Source organism: Camelus bactrianus, chromosome 5, assembly GCF_048773025.1.
Source record: "Camelus bactrianus isolate YW-2024 breed Bactrian camel chromosome 5, ASM4877302v1, whole genome shotgun sequence".
Classification (NCBI taxonomy): Eukaryota; Metazoa; Chordata; class Mammalia; order Artiodactyla; family Camelidae; genus Camelus; species Camelus bactrianus.
In genome coordinates, this window is record NC_133543.1 from 79,663,018 (window position 1) to 79,677,612 (window position 14,595).

A 14,595-nucleotide genomic window follows, 5' to 3' on the forward strand; every position below is an offset into this window, starting at 1 on the left:
CTCTTGGCTTGTCCTTCCCACGTTGAGGGAAGAGATTCATTCAGAAATTTCCTTTTTCCCTTCCCTGGCTTTTTGGGGAGGGGGCTTTCCAAGGGGGTTCCTTTCTGCTCCTCTTCAGGAAGGAGGCAAGTTCAACTTGGACAGCACTTTGGAGAGAGAGCTCCCTTCTCCAGGAGGGGGCAGTATTAGGGAAGGGACAGCGTTTGTCAGGTGGCAAACACGGGGGAAAATTCTTCTGCCATCTGGGGGAGGAGACGAAAGGCAGTGAGGGCCTGGAGGGACCCAAGCACTCAGTGGGGCGGGGCCTCCGGGTCACAGACACCCTGCTGTGGAGATGAGGAGGCAGGCGATAGCTGGGCTTTCTCTCTGACCTCAGTTTTATTCTGAATTTCAAGCTTGTCTTCAATTAATTCATTTTCCTCTAGTGTTTGATTTCTAGTTGTGGCAATGACATTGCACCTTACTATTTTTCATCATTAAAGTATCATATTTCAGCAGCACTGTGGGCTAAACAGTCTTTGCAGGGTAGGCTGGGGGCCTAATCAGTTATACTGTTTCTATGAGAAAACACTTTGGGGTTTCCAGCAGTGGATTCACAGATGAACGTCTGGAGTACGATCCATTCTCGACTAAACGCTGTTCACGTGCACCACGTATGAGACGACCAGACGTTTCTGTTTTCCGAGGAAGTTCCAGTTTGTGATTCCCTGGGAAGTGTCCCAGGTCAGAGAGTGTTTTCTTCCAGGTCACTCTGTAGTAAGCTACATCGTTCTGTGGATGTGGGGTGCCTTCTTGATTGGCCTGGCTAAATTATGTTGTTTTGTAAGCTGGTGACTTTGTAGTTTACAAAATGACCCATGAAATTTGGCAGCTTGCAAGGATTGAAAGCTCAACGTGCATTTCTAAGAGTACAGACATTCCCGTTGGCCACTTGGGCTGTAAACCCCCCAGGTTCTCCTGCTGGGCGTTGTTGGTGGTCTTCATTTTCTCCTTTTCTCTTACTCTCCCCTGCAGCCCAGCCTGGAGCTCTGCTTGGGATCTTTAAAGATGTAGTGAACTAAGCTCTGTTGAAATTCTAGCAATTGCCTCACTACTGCCCCCTCCCACCTTCTCCCCAAGAAAATGACCTGATTGTAGAAATCTCTTTATAGGAACATTCCAGATCTGATGACCTCAGTTTGCTCCTTTGTTAGACAATGGAGGTTGAGTTGTGGTCTTCACCCTGGAATTCCCTTCCCCACACACTCAGAAGAGCTCCATATAGGCATGAAGGGTCCACTAATGGATTTCATGTTTCAGAAAGCGTCCCAAATGTTTAGTTATCTGAAATAAAGCTGCGCAGGAAAATGAAAACATCAAACATCTTTTGCTTTTGGCTGAAATTACACAAACTCACCAGTTGAGACGTTGACCATAAGGATATGAGGAAAAGATGGCCCTATTTTCAGAGATTTCACTGTCTAGCAGGATACTTGGTAAATACTTAACACATGCTTGTTGAATTAAACTGAGAGCCAAGAAACACTGGAGGTGATTATATTCCCCAACTCGGCCGTCCTGAAATGCCCAGAACCCTCAGTCCTTGTCGTGGCCACTGCACTCAAAAGAGGTTGGTGGCTGCCCATACCTTTTGTTCTAAGGAGCCCTACAAGGGCTGCCCATACTCCCAGAACATCTCGCCCCAACTTGACCTGAAAGTCTCAGCTAATACTACTTTGAGGGGTTAAGCCACTGTTCCCATTCAAATACATTACTAGGAGGGGTGGGAGGGACATGTGGTTCAAACATGTGGAGGGATGCACGTGTGTGGTGTGTGGTGGTTATTAAGGGAAAGGAAGAGTGGGGAGGCTGGGTGTCTCTAATTCCTTTTATTACCATTGAGCCACAGACTATTTCTGTCAGGTTATCTCATTAGCACTTTGGAAGCCTTGGAAACTTGGCTGTGTGGACATAAAAAAAGCAAATGGCACTGGTGGTGCACTTGAGTCCTGCACTGCCTAACCCGGTAGCCACCAGCCCTTAGAATTCCGGTAGTCCAACTTGAGATGTGCTGTAAATATAAAAAGGATACCAGTTTTCAAAGACTTAGCATGGGGGGGAAAAACATAAAATATCTCATTAGTCATTTTTTATATTGATTACATGCTGAGATGAAAGTACTTTGGCTAGATGGGCTAAATGAAATCTATTATTAAAAGTAATTCTACCTGTTTCTTTTTATTTTCTTAAAGATGGCTACTGGAAATTTTAAAATGATATACGTGGTATTGTATTGCTATGAACAGCACCACTCTAGTGGCTAGAAGGAAAGACCCACTCTAGAGGGCGCTAAAGTCCGGTGCATGGGCAGAGGAGCCAGTGGAATGAGGCCCTGCAAAGGCAGAAATGTCACTAGGGGGAAAGGGTGGCCTCAACGCAGGGGGAGGAACAAAGACTCGCGTGTATCTGGTTGACAGCCTGGCTAAGCACACAGGGACTCTCGCCATCCCTTCCCATCCCAAAGTCGTTAAATCAGTTGGCTGATTTCTCTCCTAAGTCAGGGAATGGAGTAAGGAGGAGGGGCTGATTGCTATGGTTCTAAACAGATTTGGCTTGGGACTAGCCTCTGGGGTGATTACCTTCTGATTCTGGGTTCTACATGTAGGTTACTGAAATGTTAGTTACGAGCTTGATATTTCCATCAGGCTTGGGAAAACCAATAATTCGACTGATTTAAAAATTTCAAATAATATATTTTAATCATAAGGACTTGTTTTTACTGTTTTCCTAAACTGACTTTGCAGATCAGTGCATAGACATTGATATCCAAGCAGGAGTAACTGGATTTTTCATAGTGGTTTACAGTTTTGAATGTCCTTTTCAGCAAATTATCACTTTTTATTGTCACAACATCTTGTGAAGCAGGCAAGTCATGTATAGATTTTTATCCATATGTTATAGCTAAGAAACCAAAAAAAAAAAAAAAAAAAAAAGGTTGCCTTGACCAGCATTTGAAAGCTGTTAAATGACAGAGTTAGGAATGGACTATGGGTGACCTCATTGAAAACCTTGGCTTCTGGACTTAAGTGGCTTCTCCTGGTGTACAGAGGACCACTGAGGTGGGCCAGGGCATGAGTAGTAGACAGCTTCCTGAATTCAAGCAATTCTGCCCCCTTAAAGATCAGGAAAGTAATTTACAGAGCCTGCACGTCAAGATTTGGAAAGATGCCATTTGGAATCCAGGGAAGGAGCCTAATTGGAGCGCAGCCTTCCACTCAGCAGGAATGCCTTTGAAGTCAGTGCCTCTGTTTAATTCCCTCAGGCGACCTCCCTGGTAGCACTCCAGAAGGCCTAGCTGGTTCCTCTGCAGAGAGAGGTTCTGAGCTGCAGGCAGAGCCCAGCAGAGGGTGCTGAGAGCTTACTGCTTCAGGGTGAGACAAGGCGCGAGAACTGCCCGCTTTGCAGAGGTGGATGCTGGAAGAGGAGAGAACTTAAGGAAACAATGGGTATAAGAGCTTTTCTATCCAGTAGAGCGATGGTGATAGTAGTGATGATGATGATGATGTAAGTAGTGGCCAGGATTCACCTGGGTGTGGTGTGATTTGAAAATGTTAGGGGGTCTGGAACAAGTACTCAGTTTCTACCATGTGTTCGAGTTAAAGCACTTGGTCCTAGGATGGCAGCCAACAACACCAGGAAATGTGAGGCAGAGAAGTTATGGAATCAGAAAGCTGAGGGGAATAGTAGAAATGATCCCTGTGTCAATGCCTCAGATTATTTCACTGGTCTTGACTGCACCTTTGTGATATTTTTAGAGATCACGATGAGCACTGACATGCTCCATGGTGGGCAAATAGTTTCAGCCACTTATCCAGATCCTCACAAATCATTGCACAATCAAACTTGGAACCACAGTTATTCAACAGAGTGATGGAATCAAAAGGGACCCAAGTGATGTCCATTGCCTTCATTTTATAATTAAGAAAATGAGATCCAGAGATGGGAAATAACTTGCCGAAAGTCGCATAGCTAGTAGTGACCTTGAATGAGAACTAGACACGGTGAAGTATCAACATTACGGTCAGGAATGCAGGCTGTAGAATCAGATCTGGCTTCAAATCTGGGATCTGACAATTATTTGTTCTGTAATTTGGCAAGTTATATAACTTTTCTGATCTTAGTTTCTTCATCTGAACAATAAGGATTTTAAAAAAAGTATCTACCTCAAAGGTATTAAGTGGTATAATAAACGTGAAGTATTTACATAGTATGTGCTCCTTGCAAACATTCAATAAATGGTTATGGATAATATTAATTTAATAATAATCAGTTTTAATGACTTTCAGGCCAGAATTCACTCTTTATTAGGAAGACTCCCAGAATCTTCCTCAAGTCTTTGGAGTGATTATACATGTCTGCTGTGACATCTTCGTAGAAGATTGTATGAATGATATTAAGGAAGTTATTTGACTTCACAGTTTCCTTATATACAAAATAAGAGAAAACCATACGGGCTCAGGTCAGATGATATAACAAAAAGACCCCCAAACTGAGTAGCTTAAGCAGGATAGGAGCTTGTTTCTCCTTCATGTAACACACCAGAGGTAGGCAATACAGGACTGGTAGGATGGTCTGCCATTCTCAACACTTGAATCTCATCTTTAGGTTTAAAGTGATTTCTCCAGTTCTTACATTTTCTCAGGCAAATGGGACCAGAAGGTATTTGCCTGATCCTTTCAAAATTATGACCAGGAGTAGCACCCACCACTTCTCTCATTTATTTTTTTATTGAAATGTAGTTGATTTACAATATTTTATTAGTTTCAGGTGTGCAACATAGTGATTCAGTGTTTTTAAGTTTTTACTGTGTTAAGAATTATTACAAGATAATGGCTATAATTCCCTGTGCTTATATAATACATCCTTGTTGCTTATCTATTTTATACATAGTAGTTTGTATCTGCTAATCCCCTACCCCTATCTTTCCCCTCCCCTCCCCCCTCTCCCCACTGGTAACCACTAGTTTTTTCTCTGTATCTGTGAGTCTGTTTCTGTTTTGCTATATATATTCATTTGTATTATTTTTTAGATTCCACGTATAAGTGACCTCATACAGCATTTGTATTTCTCTGTCTGATTTCACTAAGCATAATATTCTCCAGGTTCACCCATGTTGCTGCAAATAGCAGAATTTCATTCTTTTTATGGCTGAGTAATATTCCATTGTATGTATATACCACTGTTTTTTAATCTATTTGTCTGTTGATGGACATTTAGGTTGCTTCCACATCTTGGCTATTGTAAACAGTGCTGCTATGAACAGTAGGGTGTGTGTGTCTTTTTGAATTAGGGTTTTCTTTTCTTTTTTTTTTTTTTTTTTTTTTTTGATATATACTCAGGGAGTGGAAATGCTAGGTCATATGGTAGGTAGTTCTATTTTTAGTTTTTTGAGGAACTTCCATACTGTTTTCTATAGTGTTTGCCCCAAATTTCATTCCTACCAACAGTGCACAAGGGTTCCCTTTTCTCCACATCCTCCCCAACATCTCACTTCTGTCATTTAAATGCCCAAAACTCAGTCACGTGATCACACCTAATGGCAAGGGTAGCTGGGAAATAGAGGCTTCTGCTGGGCAATAATGTAATAGAGAAAAAGAACAAAATTAGGCTAAAACCTGAAGTTTGTCCCAAGGTCCTTACTGTTGTAGCCAGGGAAATTGCTGCTGAAATAAGGGCTGATATCTCTGAAGATCTATCCACCCTACTTTTCACAGCAGAGCCTAGGAAAGTCTCTTCTCTCAAAATCGTTTGATTCTTGGTTTGTGATCAAAAGGTAATTTAGAAGCAAGGCACTTGCTGGTGGTTCTAGAAAGAGTGATAAAGGATTACTAATGTAAAGGAGAGCTGGAAAAGGAGTGGAAAAGCCATGAAGCAACCAAGAAATGTGTTTTGCTGTTGGAGCAGGAGAGAACAAACAAGAAAGTGATGTGCTGTGTTATGAAATACGGATGCTGCTTTAACCGTTAGAGGATTACGTTCTATTCTGGGAAGGAGGTGCCCATCCAGTGCATGGCCGACCCAGAGCAATTCCCCTTCTACACCTGCTTAGTCTGGAGAAGGCTTCTGGAGGCCAGTCTAGGAGTCTGGATCCAGGAAAATTTTTCTGAAATGCTAGATAATAGTTTCCAATATCTCTCGCAAGCAGATGATTTCTAGAACGTAAACACCCTTTTGACCTGCTTTGGGGCCACCTAACCAGGAACAGAGCAGTTTGTGAGATGCTTGGTGATTCAGGCTCTGGAAGAAAATGATTGAGATGGGAAAATCCAGGCAAGGATTCCAGAGGCTATGCCCTGGGGCTGGGCCTCTAATAGGCTCGGGGGGACTTGCTGTGCCATTTCAGTTATCAGAAGAATGCCTGATGGTGACCTCCTCTGGAAGGTCTCTCAGATTCAGCCTTTCCTCCCCATTCCCTCTGCTGGTGCTCTAGGCTCGGCCCTCGGGATTCTGTGACAGGCTTGTTATCCTGTCTAACTTGTCTCTTTGCTGCTCAGCCTTCATTCCTCAAAGCCAACCTGCATATTGTTGCCATGATAATTCTGTAAAATCCTTTTCGTTATAAGCCTTCTGTAACTTAGAATTTACCAAGTGGAGGAGTTATTAGGGTTGTTTCATCATTCTCTGTCTCTGTTCTTTTGTTGTTGTTGTTGAGCTGGAGTTTTTTTACATGTACTTTTATAATAAACGTATAATTTTTGTAATAATGAAAAGACAAAGTCAGTTTTAAATGCCTCAAAAGTTGGGAAAAGGGGGTAGTGGGTATAGCCTAGTGGTAGAGTGCATGCTTAGCATGTATGAGGTCCTGGGTTTAATCCCCAGTATCTCCATTAAACAAACAAACAAACAAACAAATAAACCTAATTACTCCCCCCCGAAAAAAGGCCTGGGAAAAAAATTGTTTTTAAAGTTGAGAAGAGGGCAGTTGGAAGCTACTGTGGCATTCGTTTCTTATTTATCAAGTCTATATTCTTTGGGGCACCATTTGGGGCCTCCATAAGTGGTCCTACTCTAGCTACTACACATACTCTCTCCCAGTTCTTCAATATAGGCTGTTATTCTTTCCTCATGTTATACTGTCAAACTCTGTCTTCTCAGCCCACTTAAGCTCAGACCACAGAGCTAGTTAAAATCTCACCTTCCTGGACTATTTTAATTCTAAAACTTATCTATCACTTCTTTGCCATTTTATTTGTTCCTGTCCCACACTCTGTAGAAAATTGGAGATGCCCTTTTAATTGTTGCCAACTATTTTACCTGCATTTGTCTCCCATATGAATTCCAAGTTCTGTGAGGATGAGGGTGAGCTCTTGTAAACTCCTTGCTTTCCTCACACCATCTGGCATAGTTCTAAATACATAATAGGTAATCCATTGATAATTATATTTTGAGAACTTTATTCACATCTTAGCTAAATGATTTAACATGTGTCAGACCACTTCCCACAAAATATTTGAAGGAGGATTTCATAGGGACGGTAACCACAAATACAAAAGAATAAAAAGCTAATGGGGGGATTTGGGGTATCAGTAACAGCGTGACTATGTGGCCTTGGAAAACATCACCTTTGCCCTAACTTGCAATCCAATCACTCTCCACGTGACTCTTGGCTGTTCTGACCACTGCCCTGATGAGACAATCTTATGTCCTCAGCAGATTGTGAACTTCACTGTCTACAACAAGTTCCTGCCCCCACCATATGGACGAGTTGGCTCATTTTTCTCAATTCCATCAGCATCTGAAGTGCCCCTTTCTCCAAGAAGCAGGCTTTAAATGCTATCAGTGATCACACCTCCTGTAAGCCTGAATTTCTAAATAAGGTACTCCTCTGCAGTTGTCACTCAAAAGCAGGAACTTGTGTCACTGTACATTTGGCTGTAAAATCTGTTTGCTTACCCAGTTATTTTGTCCATCATCCTCGGGGTCAAGCAGGATGTGGCTCTATTAATTATTGATCTTAGATTGTCAGTTCTTAGAGAGCTCACGTGATGTATTTTTTAACACGCCTGAGGCATTTCCTGGCCTGAAAATACCCTTCCAAATGATTGTTACGTGGTACCTTTAAACAAGGTCACCTGCGTAAAAACTCATGTCTAAATTCTCACTCCTAGGCTGATGACAGAACCAAATAGAAAGTCTAAGTAGCTCAGAGCTGCAAGGTAAACCCCACTGTTAGCAGCGTGACCTTGTACCATTTATTTCACCCCTTTCTTTTGAAAGTGAAATACGGATGATAATAGTACCCATCTCACGGTATTGTTTTAAGGATTAAATGAGATAATGCACGTAAAGTGCCTAATAACATTCATAGCTACTGTTTTTGTAGTCATTTCCATAATTCCTTGAGAGAGAAGACAGCTGAGCAGTAGAATGTCCAAATCCGTAGCTTCTCAGTATATTTGTTGAATTGAAATGGTTCTGAGTCCTGTGTTTTGAAGTCAGCAGAGGCCTGAGCTTTTCAGCCAATGTAGTTTAGTGACTGTATCAAAAGACTGACAGGACTGACAAGAGAAACAATGAAGAAGCAATAAAAACAAATGGCTGTTATGCAGATGGGGAGGGAAAGAGTGAGAGTTGCTACCTCAGGCTCCATAGTTGGGCTTTGGTTTATCATAACTCAACCACTCCAAATAGCCTGAGGGTTTTCATCTTTGGACGAGGGTTCCCAGTGTGTAAGTGGTGTCTTCCTTTAAGCTGCAGTAGAGAATTGACTGGTAAAAAGCAATCCATTTGTGTTTGGTTTGTGGGAGGGATCAACGTCTGGAAGGTCATTGAAATTTTATTGTATGAATGTTTCAAACTGATGTAAATATCTAGACAGAGCTCACAAAGGACAAAACATTAAATCCAAGAGAGAACCAGCCAGAACAGCGTTATGGGTGTTTCCCTTCTGAAAGCCTCTTCCTGCGCTTCACGGCTCTGTCTCTGCATTTTAACACCTACATGCCAAGTCAGTGGTAGACCAGGTGTCTAACCAACCTGTCCTGCCGAAAGCTGACTTGGCCTAGTGTTTGGACTTCAGGAAATCTTCAAGAAAAGAGACATAAAGCCACAGGAGGAAGGAAGTAGGTCTTTGGCAGTAGCTCCTGCAACCTGCTCGGCTTTTGAGAAAGGCCAGAGAGGCAGCTCCTTTGAGGCTTCAAGCATGGTCCCCACGGTTTTGTGCTTGGTCTTTCAGGTAAGTGAGGAGAATGACTTAGCACTGCTGCTCCTGAGTACTCTGCTTTTTCACTGCCCCCTTCTGTGGCTGTCAGTGGTCTCAGCGTAGCAACCTGGAGAAGAATCTGACCACAGTGAGAACAGTATAGGAATTTATAAACTAGATGGAGAATTCTGCCCAACCCAATATGATATAACCATTTTCTTTTATAAAACAAGATGATTGTAATGGAAAGGAAAATGGCAATATTTTCTTTCTTTCTCAACACCAGACAAAACCGTTTTGGTCCCTGGGCAAATTTAATGCAGAAGGATGAAAGAGATGCTTCTCAAGTCTTCTCACCGTTTTGTATGATACCCTGTGTCCCTGTAGCAAGAATCAAAGACATGGTTTCTTGCGTTTCTTTTTCTGTCCCCTGAACCAATACAAAATGTCACATCTCTGGGGCCGTATGATGAAAAGTCCGACCTGTCAGAGCATAGTCCTCTATGGGACACTTTAAAATGACCTCTCGGCAGATGGTCCTGCTATCTCTGCCCATCTTGCCTAGCTGAGGTGCAGCTGGTGTAGCAGAAGAAAGAGTACAAAAACAGCCGAGGAAAAGGATCTAGACAGATGCTCAATAAAATTCATAAAAAACTGCATTGGTGATGAAGTGGTATAAGGTCTTCTGCATTAGTCTGTCTTTTAAAACAAATCGATCTAAGAGAACAATCTGATTCAACTTTCAACTCCTTGTTCACTCACTTTCAGTGATTTTTCAGTATGAATTGAGAGAAAAAGAGAGGGGATGAATTGGATTAGCAATTTCCATACCATAATAATATAGTGAATATTTTCAGTGTTTACCATGTTTCCAAAACAGTTTTAAACAACTTACATATAATACTTCATTTAATCCTCTCAACTTTATGAGATAGCTATTGATATCATGTCCATTTGATCGATACGAAAATGAGGCTTGGAGCTGAGGTGCAGTGGTAGACTGCATGCTTAGCATGCACTGGGTCCTGGGTTCAAACCCTAGTACCTCCATTAATAAATAAATAAATACACTTAATTACCTCTCCCCCAACAAACAAACAAAAACAAATAAAAAAAAACAAACAGTTTAAAAAGCAAGTTTATACTGTGGAGCACAGGGAACTATATTCAGTATCTTGTAGTAACCCATAATGAAAAGGAATATATGTATTATATGTATGACAGAAACATTAGCTGTACCCCAGAAATTGACACAACATTGTAAACTGACTATACTTCAATTAAAAAAAAAAAAAATTTTAAAAAATGAGGCTTGGAGAGGTAAGTTAACTTCCCCAGGTTTACATTGCTAGTTAGGTGGCAAAGACAGAATTGATGAACACTGTAGATTTAAGATTCTGAAGCATAGTGCTTCACTCCCCACTCCCAATATTTACATTAATATTAAGAATTTATAATAGTTATTAAGGTTACCATTGCAGGAAGATGGGTACTATTATTTAAGTACATTTAATCTTTTTAAAAAGAATTGCTTCTTGCACTAGCTCCTGGCACACACTGGCTTAACCTCCCTAAGAATGATCTCAGTTCTCCTTTCTTTTCCATCATACTCCCTACCCAACATCTTATTCATCTCCAGTCTTCCAGGTGAGGAGAGGAGTGCAGGAAGTGTTCCAGATCCTTCTTTATCCCCATCCAATTTCCCTTGGAGAAGGCCTAAAATCCAGCCTCAGGAAGGGAGAGAGGGGCCTGACTGGCGTGAAATGAACCACCTGTTCTGGAAGCACACCCCTCTACTAGGGGGCGGGAGAGAGAAACTCTCTTCACCATAGCTTTCTGCCCACTCCCACAGATACAGGTGGAGAAAATTGGACTCAGTGTGTAGGGATTTCCTAGATCATGGTGCTAAACCCAGAGAACTGAGCTAAATGAACAGAAAGCTCTGGAAGGCAGAGTTTCAATTCTTCTTTGCATAAAGGGAGGGAGCAGGCAAAACAAAGTAATATGCAGTTGTGATGAGAATGCATCATAGTAAATCTTCCCTGTTACTCAATGCAGCTCACCCATACGGAGTGCCAAGGGAGAGGAAGTCTGAGGTTTGTTTTTATTCATATATTTTCAGCTTTGCTGTAGATACTGTTGTGTGTGGTAATTCCTAGGCAGATGTTACAATGTAGAGTTTCTCCAGGCGGTTTAGTTGGCATTTTTAACAGGACTTGGATTAAAAGTCTTTCTCCTCAAAAACCGGTTCAGTGATTGAGGTTGAAAGAAGTCTGGCTTTGAAATCCTCTTCTACAAAACCAAAGACAATCAGAGCAGCCTTATTTTCTTTACTGCCATGAGTCTGCTGTGAACCATCAGAGGTTTAGGCCACAGGAAGCTCTCAGACCCCCCAGGTGGGAAGTTACTCCAGCCCACGGACCACGGAGACCCCTTGTGAGAGTCACAGCGAGTGTCAGTCTTCAGAGATCCGGTGGAGCTCACAGGGCCCTGGAGCAGGACTAACCAGAGCAGGGGTTGTGTGTTTGAAAGCAAACATGTCAATTCTGCTTCTTTCCTAGAGAATCTCCTGTTTTTCTCTTGCTCCCATTGTTGTATGTAGGCTGCTCGAAAACTTGGTGCTTTTGGACTTCTAAACGGTTGCCTTCGGGAGGGCAAATAAAATGGCCGGGGGGGGGGGCGGTGGGGAGAAGCAGGTTGATGAGCTTGAGTAGCCTCAATGTCATTCCATTATGAATTTCTATAAGCAATACTTCTGAATTGTCAATTTTATCAGCCAAATATAATTTTTGTGTATGTATGTGATAGAATAAGTATTGCACATCTCAGCCAACCTATGCTTTTCCTTCTTCTCCCCAATTCCCAAAGGACATTGAAGAAGGGAAATCAATAAATCAATTAGTACCTTGTCCAATACCCATTTCAATGACATCACAGCGCCATTTGCTAAAGATCCGACATTAGTTACGGAAAGAGACCGAGACATTTCCATTTGATAATGCATCTTTTTGCCTTTGTGAACCAGAGACAAAAAGGAATAGTGGCCTGTCCTTGTAAATAATAATTTTTGTAATGACCTTATCAAAAAATAATAAGAGGGTAATCATGGAAAGTGATAAAGATATCATTTATATCTCAGGGTTTATTATAAAAATAGTTGGGAGTGTTTTCTGTAGGCTTATCTGATAATATTTCATTCAAGAAATTTCCCTACTGTGGCTAAAGCAACTTAGAAATTAGATTTTTATTTTCAAATCTGATTTTAGAAATGTGTATATTCTTTCCTCTTGGTCCTTAAAAATGACACCAGAATGTAACATTTAAAAATCTATAAACAAACACTTAAATGCACTAAATTAGCTCTGATTTTTGGAGAAAAACTATACAACTTGAAAGAATGCCTTTATAATACCAACAATCCCATTTTTTTGTTGTTTTATTCATTTAGACATATATTTGAACATATCAAATATTCTTAAATTGGGATAAAACAATACAACTATTTTTGTTTAGTCTTTCCCCAAACGCTTCAAAGCTATGTGTAACTTCATTTCTAAAATTCAGCCTCCTTTTGAGCCAATTCTCTTTTCACACAGAACTTGTAGATTTTGTTACTATTATAATATTATTAAAGGAGTATGCCTTCCTAAGAACCCTAAAATATGTGGGAACATAATAATTACACGGATAATGACAACAGTAAAATGTGTATCTAGTGACTTGTGGTCAAAAGTGTACTGGACTGAGGGTCAGAAGTCACCACTGGGCATTTGGGCTTCCTCACCTGACTTCTGATCCTTTGCCTGTATTCACCAGTATACTACAGCTGTTAGAATAGACAGTCTTTAAGTTTCCTTATTAGTGTGAAATTCTTTGCTATTGTGATTCTCTGAAGAGACTTTGAGGACCTGACATTAGGAGAGCTCTTATGAGTTGTGGGTTCCTGTGGGAAGGATGGATTTTTGTGAAAGAAGAGCTTGCAGGTTTTTATCTGTGGGAGTATTGACCAGGAAGTCTGGCCCCGTAGCACTGGTGTGCAACCACACTGGGCACAGTAGGGTGGTCTGTGGGTTCACAGTCCAGCTAACTGCTTTCTGCTTGCCCCTAGATTAGGATTGTTCTCTAAATATTGGTCGTGTCTTAAAATGAAAGCTTCCAAACCCTTACTTAAGCATGTGGAGTCAGAATGAAAGAGAATCTCTTGTGATATTACTGCAGCAAAACCAGCTGGTCTCCTCTGAGTTCCTAGTTTGTGCGGGGACAGTCTAAAGCTCCTGGAAAGGACTTGGAAACAATGAGAAGGGATTAGATCACATAAAATTTCTAAAATAAGACTCAAAATTTGTGGAACTAAGGGCAGTTCTTAACCACTGGCAGGGGACAGGGGGGTAGTGGTGGTGGAATAAATATATTGGGTGTATTTCTCACCGGATATGGGCAAAGGAGGTGATCTTCTCGCTTACGAAGTTCCTTAACTCTATTTGGACCTAAAGAATATACTTCCGCCTCGCCTATGTTCTTTGCTGTGCAACAACCGGGGATTAGTGGCTCGGCCCCGTGATCCTTTCTCTGCTGGCAGCGCGCACCTGGAGGGCAGGTGAGAAGGCTGCACGCGCTCCGCGTTAGTTTTGCCACTGGCAGCAGGGCCAAGTTGAGGCCTGGACCCGGGCTGGCCTGGCGCCCGCGGCGGCTCCCTCTACCGGGAATCTGGAGCAGCGCCGGTGGCCGGGCCCAGGGTGGCATAACCGCCTCCCTGAAGCCGGCTCCTTCATGCCTTCGCGGGTGGGATCATCGAGCTGCCGCCAGCTGGGTCCGCCCGCGCAGGGCGGAAGCGTTCGGCCCGGGTAACGAGCATTTTCCTGCATCAGCAATTAGCTGCGAATAAACATCTGAAACGATGGCTCTGTAAACCAAGTGACTGCCCTGCGCCTCTCACTGGTGTGGCCGCGGTGGGCGGACGGAGGCGGGGAGGGCGTAGGCCAGCAGAGTGGAGGGAAAGACGCGAGGCCCGGGAAGGAGGTGCGTGCGTGTGTGGTGTGTGTGTGTGTGTGTGTGTGTGTGTGTGTGTGTGTTTGTGTGTGTGTGTGTACGCGTATGCAGGGAGGTACCCCAACACGCGCTCCCTGAGTTCAGAGGCACTTCTTAAATTACTAAGCCAGGGACATCCCTGGAGAGGTAACCGACTGTTCTCATTACACGGCGCCCTTTTCTCCGGCCTGGGATCCGCGAGCGCTGCAGTTAGTCAGCACCGCCCATCCCGACTCCAGATCCCCTCGGAGACCCGGACCTCGGGATCGAGGGCCTCCGCCGGGGTGCAGACACTTTGCACTCGTCGGCCCTGATACAACCGGTAGTTAACTGGGGCCTTCGAATGTCTCAAGTTCAGGTGAGCAAAGGAGTCCCCGAGCTCCGGC

General features: G+C 42.7%; 1 protein-coding gene across 2 annotated transcripts in view; it reads left to right on the forward strand.

Annotated features, from left to right (window-relative positions):
* Nucleotides 1-8,868: 8,868 nt before the first annotated feature.
* Nucleotides 8,869-14,595, forward strand: part of SATB2 (SATB homeobox 2) — a 197,144-nt gene continuing 191,417 nt past the window's right edge. For both annotated transcript variants that reach the window (XM_074364213.1, XM_074364212.1), the window contains exon 1: nt 8,869-9,214. The gene's annotated coding sequence lies outside the window, so the exon portion shown is untranslated. The remainder of the gene's footprint in view (nt 9,215-14,595) is intronic.